General features: G+C 41.3%; 2 long non-coding RNA genes across 2 annotated transcripts in view; one reads left to right on the top strand and one right to left on the bottom strand.

The window, feature by feature from the left end:
* Window positions 1-5,109: 5,109 nt before the first annotated feature.
* LOC117955368 overlaps window positions 5,110-10,260 on the top strand; it is a 12,832-nt gene continuing 7,681 nt past the window's right edge. Inside the window, exons 1-2 of the long non-coding RNA XR_004659031.1 lie at window positions 5,110-5,120; window positions 7,391-7,393. This is a non-coding gene — a long non-coding RNA (uncharacterized LOC117955368). The remainder of the gene's footprint in view (window positions 5,121-7,390; window positions 7,394-10,260) is intronic.
* LOC117955364 overlaps window positions 7,475-10,260 on the bottom strand; it is a 4,091-nt gene continuing 1,305 nt past the window's right edge. Inside the window, exons 2-3 of the long non-coding RNA XR_004659027.1 lie at window positions 8,286-8,291; window positions 7,475-7,586 (exon numbers count right to left, since the gene is read on the bottom strand). This is a non-coding gene — a long non-coding RNA (uncharacterized LOC117955364). The remainder of the gene's footprint in view (window positions 7,587-8,285; window positions 8,292-10,260) is intronic.

The raw sequence follows: 10,260 nt of genomic DNA on the forward strand, positions 1-10,260 counted from the left end.
CCTTACCCCAAGTGAAGGAGTTTAAGTACCTTGGGGTCTTGTTTGCGAGTGAGGGGACCATGGAGCGTGAGATTGGTCTGAGAATCGGAGCAGCGGGTGCGGTATTACATTCTGTTTATCTCACCGTTGTGACGAAAAGGGAGCTGAGCCAGAAGGCAAAGCTCTCGATCTACCGGGCAATTTTCGTTCCTACCCTCACCTATGGTCATGAAGGCTGGGTCATGACCGAAAGAACGAGATCCAGGGTACAAGCGGCCGAAATGGGTTTCCTCAGGAGGGTGGCTGGCGTCTCCCTTAGAGATAGGGTGAGAAGCTCAATCATCCGAGAGGAGCTCGGAGTAGAGCCGCTGCTCCTTCGCGTTGAAAGGAGCCAATTGAGGTGGTTCGGGCATCTGGTAAGGATGCCTCCTGGGCGCCTCCCTAGGGAGGTGTTCCAGGCACGTCCAGCTGGGAGGAGGCCTCGGGGAAGACCCAGGACTAGGTGGAGAGATTATATCTCCAACCTGGCCTGGGAACGCCTCGGGATCCCCCAGTCAGAGCTGGTTGATGTGGCTCGGGAAAGGGAAGTTTGGGGCCCCCTACTGGAGCTGCTGCCCCCGCGACCCGATACCGGATAAGCGGATGAAGAGGGATGGATGGATTATTCATTGGGGACGAGGCTTAAAGGTCCAATATGTAATATATTTACTGTACTAAATCCAAAAAATTACTCCAATGTATCATCAGATATTAGGAAACATGCTAAGTTGAAATACTATCTTTTCTGACCACAAATTCAGTATTCAGCATTTTCCCTTTATGAAATTTCTATTCCATGACGGAATTTCTTTTTGTGTTTTGGCCTTTGGTTTTTATCAACTGCCCAGTTTGACAGTCAGGCCGGGTTGCCAGATATTCCTATAAAAACGTAAACCCAGCGTGCTACAGCTATATTGCTAGTACAGCCATGTAAGCAGCCAAGTAGAGATAGATTCTACCCGACCTAAAAACATGGTAAACAGTTGCGTGTCCAGAGACAAAGGGGTAACAAAACCCATGTAAATATTGGAGAGGAATTTTAAGATGGAGACAGCGCAGAGCCTAAAAGGTCGTACAGTTGGCTAAGTTCCTCCTGAAGAGGTATGCATTAGCCTCAATTTATCACGAATACAAGGGACGGGCCTTTTATGTTCTTTTCAACATTTGTGTACTCACATTGAATTGTACATTGCTAGAGTACCCGAGTTGGTTACTTGCAAAAACAATTAAGACACAGCCAGTGAAGTTGTCCCGACTGGCCCTGGCTAACGCTGTCATGCTAACTCTGCTAACTGCCAACGTTACCGGAGGACCAGGCAAGCGGGCCACGGATGTTTACAACGTGTAAGCTGTTCAGCGGCCGACAACAGTGAGGTATTTAAAGCCAAGAGAGGAGGCTGTAAACCAGGAAAAAAGGACTGTTAGCAGTGTGTTTAGCAAATGTTGTCGTAATTCTAAGACAATAAAGTGTGTTCAGTTGGGTGGAGGGAACGGCAAGGTAGTGTTATTTTAAGCGGTTCTTACCTTAACTCTAAGCTGAAGAAGTGTGTCGGTCCGTGGGGTGGAGAGGACGGCGAGGTTGTTGTGTTTTTAGCGGTTCATTTGTAATTCTAAGCCAAAAAAAAGTGTGTCTGTCATGTGGGCACAGAGCTTCGCGTGAGCACGTGCTTTAATCACTGTCAATATAGCTAGCATCTAACGTAAGCGACTCCGCTGTGCTGTGAAGTAATGTCTGGCTATGTGAGACAAGCGTCTATTGGGGATGCTGCGGTCTCAGAACGACAACCTCCGTGAACTTCGAGTCTGGGGAGGAGGTTGCGGGGGAGTCGACTCGTAGAATTTTGAATGTGTACTGCAGTAACTACTTTTTAAACACTGGGTGTCAGTATTACACATTACCCCCTTGACCATGCTTTGTTATTTTATTCTAACATATTTCCACTTAGGTTGGCTACATACATACAGTGTCTGGTAATTTTGAAAACATGCTAATACTGTAGGGCCAATATGCAAATGACTAGTAGATACTGCAATTTTTTTATTTTCTACGTTTATGTTAACTTTAATGCTTCTTGGTGTATGCTATTACCTTTGTTGCTAAGGGGATTTCTCATTAAGATAATCAAAGCTTTATCCAAATTTATGTTTAGCCTTGCAATGTATATTGCTCCCACACTTTGGTTCAGAGTAAAATGTCTCCACTGTTAACTAGTATGCTACCATGTTAATCGTATAGGCGTATACCAACAAACCAAACCTAATAAACAACAAATAAAACGTATCTTTTTTTCTTTTGAAAAATAAATGTATATTGATGGACAACTCTGTGGTCAGCTGAGCCCACACCTGCATACTGCAGCTGCCTGACCGAGCAGCAAGGCACAGAAAAGCTATATCCTGCATCGCCGCGGAAGTTTGCAGTGTGAAAGAAATTTTGGATTGAGTGGTTTGGAAATCCAGGCTGTGCTGATAACTGGTGTCCTTCTCAGGACTGAAAGAGGTGCCACCAAGCCAGAGTGAGTGTAATTCAGGCGGAGATTGTGTGAAGCTGGATTTGCAAAAATTGCTCCCCTGCACACATTCATCCGCTCAGCATCTCTACCCGGAAGGGCGGGTGCAGGGTGGATGCAGACAAAACAGTCAAATGGACAGCAAACCCATATGACTCAGACCAATTTAATGTTAGCCAGGATCACCGTCTTCAGAAGAAGAGTCATATTCAATACCGAGTAGATGCACTACAGCAGGCTAGTGTCTTTTAGACAGCAAAAGATAAGCAGCCACACACACTGAAGATAACAAATATGGTAGTGGACTGGTGGCTGGTGCTCTTGAGCAAGGCACCGAACCCCCAACTGCTCAGGGTGCCTTTCTATGGGCAGCCCCCTCCCTCTCACATCTCTCCATTTACTGCATGTATAGGTACTGAGCATGTTTGTGCAATTCAGGCCTGTGTGTAATGTGTGTAATAACAACAGAGTAAAAACATTGTAATTTCCCAGTGCGGGATTAATAAAGTATACATTATTATTATTATTTAGTACTGGGTTCCCACTGGCCAGTTTCTGTATTATTGCCATCTATGAGTAGAGACTGCCGCTTATGAGTTAGTTGGTGCCAGTGTCAGTCATATGACTATGAGAATATATAGGCTTTGAGTTTCAATTTGAAGGTTTACACAGTCAGTGTTTCCTTTATCGCAAGACGAGGAGGTTGATTCCAGAGAGTGAAAACACACTGCTGCCTACAGAGTTTTTGATTCGGTGGGAAATAAGGTAACCACTGTCTTGTGATCTGAGGCCAAAAGGGATTACATGATGGATGATGAAAGTCAATTAATATTGTGGTGTGAGCCCCTAATGATTCAACACATTTTAAAAGGGAGGTGTGGGTTTGATTTAAAGTCACAAAAGGTAACATTCTTATTTGCTGCAATATTCGCACAGCAACACTTTATCCAAAGTAATTGCACTAACAAAGGCTGTGCCACTTGTGTATGCAAATCTGTTAATTGTTGGTATAAGGACAGTTAAGGCTGGGGGTGGTGAATAAGAGTGTGAAAGAAGAATGAGGGTCCAGAGGTGGGAAGAAATGGGCGTTAAGTATGAGAGGATGAACAGATGTTGAAATGGGGAACAATGATGGGCATAGGCCAGTAGGTGTTGTAGTGAGGAAAACAAGGCATGAGACTCAGGTTGTGAGTTAAATGCTTGCTATGTCAGAACTTATTTGGCAAAGGCATTTCCATATCCCTTTCAGCCTATCAACTCAGACTATAAGGGAGTTAAGCTGACTTGTTTTAAGATGTAACCCCAATAAAACACAATTCTAAATGCGCTGTGCACAGATGGTAGTAGCCGAAGAACCTGAAGAATGATGTTTCCATGCCACAATAAACCATTTCATACTGAAGTAGCCACATGCACACAAAAGGGGCACACACCATTATCTTTCAGCTGTCAACAATGTAGATTGTAGCTGTTAAAGTGTAGGGCTCTGTTGCCATTGTGATCGCCAAAATCTGTCCCACAGAGCCTTCTCCATGTGTGTACCTGTACTCACTGCGTGAATTGTCTTTTCAGTTTGCAGCAGGATTACATTTATGTGTGCTTATTGATAATATTGCAAGTTAGCCTCACTATTTTTCTAAAGTTGATGTTGCAGCTCTAGTTTGCAGATGCAATGTGATACAAAGAAGCCGGCATTGTTTAATCTGACAGGGAGCAGGTAATTGTCAGTGAAATGGCACAGTACAGCAGAAATAACTGCTCTGAGATGGACGGCTGACAGACGGGGAGATTTATTAGAGAGTAAGTGAAAAGTAACAGAAGATTTGTTGCTCAAAAATATAAAACAAAACTGAACATTAAAATAATATTTCAGCAACTTTATACAGTTTGCCGATGATCATTGTATTTTTTCATTTTGTCGAGGTTCCAAATATTGGCAAGACAAAGTAAGTCATTGATCCAACTGAAGGAGAGAAGTAGAAAGAGAAGAGGAAATGGGCTGTCTCGGGAGGCTGTGTAAAAGCCCCAGTACACATTTATAACCCTATAAAACTTGGACATTTTCTCATTTGTTGAAACTGATTTATGTTCTCATTAGATCTCAGTGCTCCTTAAAATATGCTTCGTAGTTTCCACCATTTAAGTGACTGAATGTATGACTCTGGGAACATTTGTCTTGAGATACTCTCTCATATCCTCTTGTGTCTTCAACTTTACATTCTTTCTGTTCTTTTCGCTCTCTGACTGCTGTTTTTTGTTGAGCAGAGTGTGTACACACAGGTATTGTACCCAGCAGACAAATCCTACTGACTTTCGTGATCACCTGATATTCCCTCTAGCGGCACCATGAGGTTGACATTTCAGATCATTTAAGGATGCCAGGATGATTATCTTTGTACAATGAAGAATGTGTTTTTCATCCACACCTGTGTATCTTTTATTAAGTATGCCATAATAATGCTGTTTTGGACTTGAGAAATCTGTTCCTCCTGTTGAAATCCGGAGTGAAAGTGTTTGGTACCCATGGTGGCTGTAGATCATCATCAACTCTGAAGATGGTAAATGTAACCGTCCCCATCTCTTTACATCTAAGTACAATGTATCCATTGCTGGTACTGCTTTAAAACCTTGGAGCTAAAATATGTATTAATATTTCCAAAAAATATTGTATTGAAGCAATTCTAAATATGACAGTGAACTTTCTTTTATCAATTTGAATTCCAGAAAAAGTGGCTGGTAAAAAATGTAAGTCGCTGGTAAGATTGGGCATCCACCAGCCACTGTGGCGGGTGGGCAAAAAGTTAATTTCCCACCCTGCTTGCCACTTATAAAAGCATAAGGGACAATATTCCAAATTGGTCCATCTGAGCTTTAATTTTCTCAAAGGCAGAAAAGTATACCCAGGGCTCAATTTACACCCATCACCATTTCTAGCCACAGGGGGACAATAGGCAGGCTGGGGGAACGCATACATAATGTTAAAAAAACTTCAAAAAGTGACATTTTCATGCCATGGGACCTTTAAGAATAATGAAGTAAAATGTAATACCCCTTTTTTATTTAATCTTTGTGTTTAAGTTTGCATCATTTTGAATTTGAATTACAGGATTGTCTAAAACAGTGCATACACATAGCAAAAATGTGTGTTATACAATACTGTATTCATACAATACTATATAGTATATGTTATGATTACACAATTTGAATAGGATCAGATCAGTTTTTGGTGTGTTGAACAGGATAGGTAGATAATGTTAATCCTATCCTGGGCACGTAGGACAGTACCTGCTCTTCCTCTTTCATTTCTATCGCCTTCTCTCTTTTTCTTTGTCTCCTCAGCTTGTGCTGTACATCTTCCCTTCACAAAGCTCAGCTTCGATTGACGGAGTCTTCTCATTTTCACGTCTCAGCGAAGAAGGTAAACACTGGGTCAATTGATATTTATATGGAAATGTTACCGGCCTCCTCTAGGATCATTTTGCAACGAGAAAATAAATATATAGGGGTGAAAGGGAAACTAATAGCCAGCCTCATGATGGATTGTTGACTGTTTTACATTAGCGCGACCGCACAGGAGATATTTGTCAGGCGATGTCTGGAGATGAATGGCATTGAACTACACGCATTCCACTTCTAACATTCTCTAGTTACCTGTATCACGCTTTGCATGGATTTGATGGATTTGTTGACCTTATCAAAGACCAGCATGTTGAGTAGGCCGAAGGTTTTATAATAACGACGAAAAACGACTTCACCACTCACTCACACACAAGTAATGACGTTGATCCTCAAAAGAAATGGAAGCAGCCACTATAAAGTCACCCATTAGTTTTTGGACTAACGTTTTGAATCTTAGTTGTGCATTTTTGCCGACGCCATCTTGGTTTTGTGGAGCCATATTTGGGGAAAAAGGAGGAGTTATAAGCTACCACTAGTGCCAGGGCATCCGCAATTCACATTACCTGTGATATTAATTGGGAGGATTTTTATAGCTAGTGAAAAAGGTTCGAAACTAAGTGTAGAACCAAATCCTTAGATTAGCTTTTAGGACAACCTAATGCTGAACAAGACATTTTAATTTAATCAATTAACTTTGAGGTGAAAACAAAGTGAAAGGGTCAAAGTTCTAAGACCAAAACACGGACAACACCCAAAAACACGTTCACTGCTATTTAAATGTCCACAGTACCCTTGATACACATTGTCACTGTGATGATTGTGTATGTTTCGGTTTTCCTGTCTTGATTGTGTACGGTTCCGATGAGGGTGTATGTTTCTGTTTCCTGTTTTATTTTGTTAGTCTGTTTTCTGTTTTGTCTTGTTTTACTTCTTGTATTTTAGTGTTCCCGCCCTTGTCTGTGTTCCACCTGTTCCCCAGCCCTAGTGTCACCTGTCCTGTTTTTGCGTGTTACCTGGTGTATTTAGTCTTTGTGTTTCCCTTGTCTTGTGTCAGATTATTCTCATCTATTGCTGCATGTTGTGTTTTTTTGTGTTCTTGTGTGGCGTACCTCGTGGTCTCTTTGTTCCTGTTTGTTATTCTGCTCTTTTGGACTGTTCTACATTCTGGACTATGTTCCGCCTGTTGCCTTCAGGGCTGCTTGTGTTTGGTATGAACTTTGTGTTTTTGTTAATAAATCCTCAACCTACGCCTGCCTGTTCTCTGCTTTTGGGTCCTTAAAGTCCCTGAGTCATAACAGCCACGCCTCTATCCTATATTTTATTTTAAATAGGACCATGATTTACCAAATGAATATCATTCTGCATTGAAGAAGACTTAAAACGAGCGACCGAGACTATAGATTCATTAGGAAAATATAATATTCATTATATTCTATTTGGACAAAAATACATAAGTCTGGAAGTGGGTGACCTCAATGGTGTATGCGGCCATGGTGAAGACCTGGAAGCTGGCTGGATCAGCTGGTATATTCACCCCCTCATTAATGTGCTGGACCAAGTGATTCTCATTCCCATCTTGTAAAATACAGACGCTTGGTCAGTTCCCTTTGTCAGTATTATTGACGCTAAAAGGCTCCTTTAGCGTCTTATCTAAACGCTCTTGGTCGGGACTATTGGCGTCCCTTTGACACTATTATGTTAATGAACTCGTGGGTGGGCTTACGTCCTGTGGGAATAATGGGATGGATAAAGAAGAAAGCGACTTTAAGAAAAGGGCCATGTGGGAGACAAACCCTGGTCTCCTGGGTGAATGTCCCGTGCTTGAATTACTGTTGGTTGCAATGTCCAGAGGAGAAGTCCTGAGAAATCTGAACCTTGGGCTCATGAGATTTGCTGCTTCAATCAGGTTGTTTGGATATCACGGACTGTCTTTGGAAGAAAGAGTACTGACACAACCACACAGCGCACACAGTATAATAATGGCAAAGGAAATGAAATGGATGAAAAGATTCAAGAAACTGCAATACCTGATGAGATCAGAAACAAATCTTTTTTTTGTTGTTGTGACAAATTAAAAGTAACATAAACTACTGCCTTGCTTTTTCAGAACCTTCTAATGCGCTGTTCTCCAATCGTTGTAGATTGTGCAGTTCATTGACATTCTCTCCACTTGATTGTGATTTCCTATTCAGGCCTTTGATGCGGACCGGATTTAACCATTCTGTTTGTGGACGGTCCATACCTTTGGTCTGTCAAGAGCTTGGCAGGATTGCATGCTGACATGCCAAGCAATAGTCACCTCCCCCTGAAAAGAGCCAGGAGTAGTGAGAGGTTCCGAGCACCACTCTCCTCCGTCACCATTATCTGGGAGGATGCCAGTGGGCCTATATGAGTGAAAATATATCTTCACTGGTAATGAAGTCTTTTCATACAATACTGTGTTCCTTAAAGTGGTTTTATGTTGCATTATTAATGTAATTTAGGGCCATATACGTTTCCTGATGTTTTTTATTTAAATTAAATTCAGATTTGGGGGAATATTATGTAAAAGCAAATATACATAACTCCTGTATTCTGCACATGATAAATATTCATACCAGTCAAACAAATGTGAGTTGAACCCCTTAAGGCACAGTGGGCTTTCTTGTGCAATTTATCCTTTGGCTTTGTTTCATCCACGGTGGTGTGTGTGTGTGTGTGTGTGAGTGTGTGTGTGTGTGCGCACGCACGCGCTTTTCATGGATATTTTGCAGTATTTCAAGTAATTGCATGTATGTACGCTTGGGAACAGGGTAAAAAGGGCACTATTCTCCGCAAATTGCCAGAAAGGTTTGGCGGTACATGCCTTTGAAAAATTGCTTTCAAAATCTACTTTTAAAAGAAGGATTTCTTTTTTAAACAACTACAGATACGCTAAACTCTGAATGGATAGAAGCTCTAAATTTGCACCTTTTCCAAATTATTCAGTCAATCATTCACTAATTAGCCAGGAAGGTGTTGTGTTGAGAAACAGATGGGATATGTCCCCAGCTGAGGTGAAAAAGCAAGAATGTGTCTATTTCCAACCCAGCTATTTCAGGTCTTATTTATTCAACATTTAGTTGTATTTGTATCACCTTTGTAATAGCTTGGAACAGGTAGGTTGAGTTGTTTTTTTTTCCTTTATTGATTTTAATAAAACATTATTGGCCTTTACCTTAAGAGGCCTTACCTCTACCTGTTTTAAGTGGCAGAAACAATTGATTTCTGGATTTATATAAGAGCATTTCTGCGCACAACCTTAAGTGTGAAATGCAGAAAATAGAAGTTTGGGATGAAAATGAAGCAAAACTGGAGCACCTGGAAAGTTTCAAAAATAGTCTGTTAGTCTGTTAGAGCTGTCAAAGACACAGTTAGGTTCCTGTTGTCACAGAAAACGTCTGCACTGTCATTTTGGTAACTTGCTCCATGCTGATCACCACCTGTGTGGTAGCAAGTTGATAGCATTTACCAATTATTGTAAGCCCATTCCAGCTCTTTTTGTTTTTGTAACATCAAATACTGCTCCAATCCGAATTAAAACATGGGTCAGTAACTATGAGGAGAATTATTCTGTTTTGGCTCACCGTGCCATCTGCCGCCCGGACACACAATGAGCAAATAAAAGAACATCTCAAGACTGTATTGTAATTGTAGTTTTATAATGATACTGTTATTGACAATTGTGTTTTTTAGTTATAGTTTTTCCTGTTTTCATGGCCCTCATTTATCAACGTAGCGTAGAAACCAGCTCAAATTTGAGCACAGAAATCATCTTATGACATGCTTCCTGTGATTCATGAAACATTCGTATCACACAGAGCGTGAGAATGACCGTACATTGATAAATGCAGCGGCTGAAAACGATCGTAATTTTAATATCACGAGAAGTGGCACTTTTTAGAGGTGGAAATTGAAACCCTGACATCTCAGGTTCATTTGCAGTAATGTGTGTACTATTTGGCAGCCTAAGAACTGCTATTGAAGGCTGTAGAAAGAATGCGGAATGGAAAGAGATCACTGATGTGGTCGACAATGTTGCTGTAGTAAATCGGACTCCAGCTGATGTTTATTTAATGTAGACATCCTTGACATATGCATGCTGTACTCCTAATAGTAATATATAGGCTTATATTGAAATGTCTTAGGCCTTGATGTAGGCAAACCTAAATTTAAATAAATACGTAGTAGATGAGTTTATGCAGTCTCTTTTGTTTTACTTGTGTTCTTTTCATGAGTCAGAAAAGCTGACTCACAGTGTACGGCCGGGCAGACCGTAAGTTGTGAGGGAGAGCGTGTCCTCCGCCCCCCCCCC

Source organism: Etheostoma cragini, chromosome 13 (assembly GCF_013103735.1).
Source record: "Etheostoma cragini isolate CJK2018 chromosome 13, CSU_Ecrag_1.0, whole genome shotgun sequence".
In the NCBI taxonomy this organism is placed as follows: domain Eukaryota; kingdom Metazoa; phylum Chordata; class Actinopteri; order Perciformes; family Percidae; genus Etheostoma; species Etheostoma cragini.